We start from the raw sequence: 6,000 nt of genomic DNA on the forward strand, positions 1-6,000 counted from the left end.
GGGAATGCAGCTCTGGGAGAAAAGGCTGGCAATCAGGAGAATAAAAAAAATAATCTGGGAAAAAGGAAACCTGAAATATGAAGACTTATGGTGGACAGGTGATTGCATTAGTTTGCTAAAAGAAAGAAGCAAGTCTAGATCTCTCCAAACATAACAGAAAAACTCATTGCTTACTTTAACATGAATATTTAAATATAGGTTTGACAGAGTTGGGAAACAAAGCAGTAAGAACTGCAACTCTGATTTATTAGGATAAAGAATAATTAAAATATCAAAAATACCTTAAAACAAACAACTAAAAAACAGTTTTTCCATTGGCAGAATTAAAATACAAGTACAGGATCCATTCATTCACTTTATTAGATAAGAACATTGCATTTAGAGGAAATTTTGAACATTGGCACCTGTACTAGTACCACAATTAGAAATATCCATGGATCTGCACTCAGAAAAGCTCAATGCTGCTTTACAGTTTGGATGAGGAGAGTTCTTGGGTTTTTTAAATCATTCAAGTTTGGTCCTAACTGTTTTAATTGGCAGTCACAGCCAAACTCTGGTTGAAGGAACATAATTGAAATAACAGGAAGAGAAAAAAATGCCACCAATAGATCCCCAGAATATCAATATATTTCTCATGAATATAGCTCTCAAAGAACATATATGATCATTTGCTGGTTTCTTATTGAAGCACAAAAATTAAACTGCAAAAACAGGCATATGTCTAAAAATATTGGATTTAAACCCAGCAACACAACCTGAAGTCTTTAAAAAGAGATATGCTGAATGTGAGAAAAAACACTTTGACTTCTACCATAAAGAGTACAAATTTTTGGTCATGCCATCACTAGAACAATGGTTGAAAGTAGATAAGAGAAAACATTCAAGTCATCACAGGAAGGGCAGAGGTGCTGGGATCCAAGTTTTCCTGGTCCCTAATCTTGCTCTTGTCACCTACATCACCAAGACTGTTGGTCTGAGACCTTCCACATGGCTTGATTTTGACCTTTACTAAACTAACAGGTACTATGCTAATGGATATGAGATGCATGCCCCACTTCCTTGCCCCCAGGAACAGCCACTCATTTGGAAACAGGCTAGTAAAACTGCAAGTTGTTTCAGAGTCAAGCAAGAAGAGTGCTAACAGGTTTTGGCCACCTGCTTCCATACAACCCTGTCTGCTTTTTGCTAACAAGGAAACCAGATCGCCAGAATGATCTCTGAACTGTGTGGTAAAAGGCTCTGATTTTGTTCTTTCACAGAGAAAAACCTTGCCCAAGCCAGAACAATCTTAGGAGAGCTCTTTGCTTTTTCTGTCCCACTCCAATTGTTCTCTAACAAAGTCAGCATAAGCAAACCAATCTCACTGTATTAAGCAGAGCTTTGCTAAGCAACACTCCTCCAGAAAAATATCAGAACAGGAAAAAGGTCAACTTGTATGTGGATACTTATGTCATTCAAACTGACATATATTTTTTATTACCTATGATCAAGCTTGTTTTGCTAATAACCCACAAATGAAGATCTGAATGCTCCCTTTTTTCCTACAGTGATAGCCTGTTGTGTCAGAAAAGCTGTATTAACTGTTTCCCATCCTACTATGTCTCTCTTGGTCCTTGAAGCAAGCAAAAATACTTTTTCTCCCAATCAAAAATGATAAAAAAAGACAGGACTAGCTTTGCTACCACATATTTTAAAGAAAGGGAAGAGGGTACTTCAGGTACCCCACTGAGTAGTTTCAGTCACCATATTTCTTCTGAATTATCAGTATTATTTTTGTGTAATCAACATAAGCAAGACATGCCACTACAGAATGAGACATTTTAACTTACAGGGTTTTATGTGGTTGATCACCTTTTAAACACTAGAAGCAGAGTCTTACCATGGTATCTTTTATCTATTCTCTTAGTATCAGTAACTGCAGATGTGCATGCTCATCAGCTTCACTAAAAAAAAGTTTCAAGCATTCAGGATTCAAATCCTTAGCTGACACAAATATGACATTATCTTAGAGTGAGTGAATTTCTGCTATGCCAGACCTGAAGAAAATAGGCAGATTCCTTAGCAGCCTGTGATAACCAAGGAAAATATATCTTATATATGTGTTTTACCTAACATAGTAAACTCTGACTCTAGCTCCTCTCACAGGAGTCATCAAGAATAACCAGCAAAAGAGAAACACGATGATGTTTTGTCAGCCATGGCCTCTGGACTTATTTCAGGATTTGGTGTGTTGCCCAGCCTAGAAGACCTACACAAACACTGAGGGTGCCTGCTTCAAGGTTACTCAAACAAACTGTTAATTTGGGTCCCTCTCTGCTCCCTTCTGTCATTATCTTTGTGCTGGCATCAGTGCTTACAAAGCCATGAGAAGTCTCTGAACACAGGATGTTGGGGTGAAAAAAATGAAAAAAAAACCCCCAACAACAAACCACCACGCAAAAAAAAGAGTTTGTTTTCAATTACTCACCCTGGGTTGGTGAACTCCAGTGTCTGCACAAAGGATGAAACAGACAGGGAGAGAAAAGAATAGGCAGACCAGGGGAAATGAAGCAGGTCCATTACTAGCTCACTAGCAACCTTCAATTACTCTGGATTAAAGTTCTGGAGAAACCACACCCTAAGAAATACTGTGCCTGCGTGGTGCAATGCACTTAATAAACACTAGCAGAGCAGATTGTATTTGGCCACAGATGGATGAGTTCAGTATCTTCCTCCTTCTGCTATGTCTCTGTGAGTCTAACTCTGCCAGGTGAGCTCACTGGTGAGAGAACAGCCTTGCAGAGATGTAGGCAAGGGGAGACTTCCTTTCTGAAACACATGTATTACACTTGATTAACAGGTAAGAATGCTTCAACACAGAATCTGCACAGAAGAGCTGCTGTCACTTTATTTAAATCACAAAGGCATATTCCTGAACCACAGACTAGTTTACCCTTGTATAGGGAGGGAGAAATACAGCCCAAGGAATGCTAGAGAAAAGGCTGCTCCTAGAACAAGGGCCAAAAGAAATTTACTGGCCTTTTATTAAGCTAACAGCACTTCATCTTCAATAGTTCAGCACCAGGAGCTACTCTTTATATACATAGTGATGATACCAAATCTGGTGCCAGATCAAGTAAGTCTCTGATCACACCAATACAGCACTGAGTGACATTTGGGTTTGAAAAAAATTTAGCATTACAATAAAGGCTTGCTAGCACCTGCCTATGGAACACTGATTTATAAATGTGCCTCAGCCTCAGTGCCTGAAGAGACCATTAAGAAACTTTCAACATACCTGCTAGCACTCCTATGCAGCTCTGTTCAGAGGAAATTTGGAGCTAATATCCAAAAGATTACCATGACTCCTGGAAACACTACAGTCTTACATATAGCTGCACCCAATGTGCTTATGTCTCATAACTATCACATGGCTACATGTCCTTCAGCAGCAATGTATCAGAGGAAAGATACGGTGAATAGTTTTGGGCTGGCTCCTGGATTATTACACGCTAATGCCAAATTATAGCAAATTTTGATTTCTTACAGTCCAGATGCCAGCTAGTAACCCCCTCAGATCACCTATAATGAGCACAAAAACCCATAATATTTTTTTATTTAATGCTAAATATTCTCAACAAGCTCAATTTAAATTCTACTATGCAACACTTGTGTTCCATGCTACCAAACTTTTGATTTTTACTATAATCAGCCCTACTAAATACGATTACAAGGAACAAGGTGCTTCACGTCATGAATAAAGGCATCAAGCTCCTGCCCATAGCAGATACAGACTGCGTCACACAACTCATTCTTACATAAATTAAAATTCAAATATGCACAATGACAACCCACCAACACCACTTTTATTTGATGCTGAACACTGCAGAATCCCAGGTACTACCCGTTTAGCTTAATATCCTACTCTGTCATCACAGAATCATACACTGATTTGAGTGACAGCAAAGTGACAGTATACCTTGCCATTTCCACTTGTTAGGGAGTCAAGCTGTGCCACAAGCACCAAGCACGAAAAACATTTGGATTGAATGTTTACTATCATGACCCCCTTTCAAAACCAAGACTGTTCCCTTACAATAGCCTTTCGACAGCAGGCTTGACCATCTGTTGTTAATGGAACATCCCCAAGACACGGCTGTTCTCCACAGGACCTACTCATTTTCAAAGGGGAAAATAAATTTTAATGCATTAATCTACAGCGGTAATTTTCAAAAAGGTTCAACTCATTTTAGGCCTTAATTTAGAAGATGCTTGCATCCCTCTGGCTTCAGCGAGGTCTATTCCAATACACTTGAAATCAATTTTGATCCTTTAAGTATGTTTTTATACAGACTTTAGAATCTCCCAGGCCAACAGCTTGTGGGAAAGAGGGCACTTCTGGATACAAGTAGGGAAAATGGTGTTTCATAAGAACTTTTTATTTGGAATCCGAGTATCTTTCCAGGCATGTTTTAAGCATCTGGGCTGCTGTGCAGCTCGTCTGTTGTAACAACAGTCTGATGATAGGTTGCAGTGTAGCACTCCAGACTTCACAACAGTCTGGCACGCAGCAGCACGATTTGTTGCATAGAACTGAGCCTCCTGCCCATCACAAAGGCAGCCACATCGATTTTTTTATTTTTACACTCCCCCCACATCCCAAGGCCCTCCCCTTATCCCACCCCCACTTTACAGGATTCGCTTAGGAGCGAAGGGATGAAAGCCCTCCCGTTATCTTCCAGCACCCTCCGGGGCTGAGAGGCAGCGGTAAGGTGAGCCACCCTCCGCTGGCGCTGCCAAGGCAGAGTCGTCTCGCTCAGGACAAGCTAAAATAAAGTACCTATTTCTTTTAAAAATAAGCAGGCACAACCACGCCCCTCACACACACAAACACTATTAGCCCCTTCCCGATGCCCGGCTACGCCGTAAACCATCCTCCGAACCGCGGCGCCGACAGGCTGGGCACACAGAGCAGCACCACGTCGGAAGACAAAAACCGTAAAGCAGTAAGAAAATGAACAAACAAAACCCCAAAACAATAACATCCCACCACCACTCCTTCGCGCGTCCCTCTCGCTTTGCGCCGCCCGTTCCAGGCGGAGCGGGGACAAGCGGGGAGCTCCCCGACAGCTGCCCGCGATGCGTCCCGTCCCCCGCGTACCTCCCTCCCCGGTCGGCAGCCGTGGGTCCCGAGGGGAGCCGCCGCCTGCTCCGCGCCGCGATCCCCTCAGCTCCGCTCCGGCCCCGCCGCCGGCCCCGCTGCGCTGCCGGGCGCCCCCGCCCCGCAGTGCCTCTTATAGGGCGGCGCAGAGCGGAGCTGCCCCCGGCGGGCCAGACCGCCCCTTCACGGCCGGGGCCGCCCCGCACGCTTCTCCCCTCCCTCCGGGGTCTTGTCGCTGTCGCCTCTTCTCTTGGCTCTTTCATTACTTCCTTTTGTCTTATCCTGTTCTCCGCGCCACTTTTTTATTTTTATTTTTTTGTTTGTTTGTTTTTATTTTCCTTCGGCAGCGACTGCTATTGGGGGTGTGGGGAAGGGCGCGGCCATTTCCATGTGGGCGTGCACAATGCTGCCAAAAACAAAGTGCGAGGATGGGTATGTCCGCCCCGGCCCCGCACGGCTGGACGCCGCTCCTCATTCTACCAGCACTCGCTGCTTTTTGTGAAACTCCGCGCTCCCGGGTGCGTCGAGAAGCATCCCAGCCCCTCGCGTTGCCTCCCGCGCCGGCCCCCCGGGCTCCTGTTCCCGGGGACTGTGGGAAGAAAGAGCAGAACCCAGGCACGGAGCTACCTGCGAGCAGAGTGTGCTCCAGCCGCCCACCTCTCCAGGGCTGCACCGCTGCCGCATCTGCTGAGCTGAGCCGGTACCAAGTGGGCACGGGTCCGTCCCCAGCTGCACAGCTGCAGAGGTACTGCGTGCACCAAGAGTGTTGGCCTGAAAGGAGTCAATCAATCAATAATAAACAGTTTCAGCAGGACCAGATGTCCTGTACTCCGTGTCACTTATGGCAATAAAAAGGCAAG

General features: G+C 44.4%; 1 protein-coding gene across 2 annotated transcripts in view; it reads right to left on the reverse strand.

Annotated features, from left to right (window-relative positions):
• Window positions 1-5,296, reverse strand: part of ABCA1 (ATP binding cassette subfamily A member 1) — a 90,460-nt gene extending 85,164 nt beyond the window's left edge. For both annotated transcript variants that reach the window (XM_079331265.1, XM_079331263.1), the window contains exon 1: window positions 5,141-5,296. The gene's annotated coding sequence lies outside the window, so the exon portion shown is untranslated. The remainder of the gene's footprint in view (window positions 1-5,140) is intronic.
• Between the last annotated feature and the right edge of the window lie 704 nt (window positions 5,297-6,000).

The sequence above is a fragment of the Erithacus rubecula genome (assembly GCF_903797595.1).
Source record: "Erithacus rubecula genome assembly, contig: SUPER_Z_unloc_2, whole genome shotgun sequence".
Classification (NCBI taxonomy): domain Eukaryota; kingdom Metazoa; phylum Chordata; class Aves; order Passeriformes; family Muscicapidae; genus Erithacus; species Erithacus rubecula.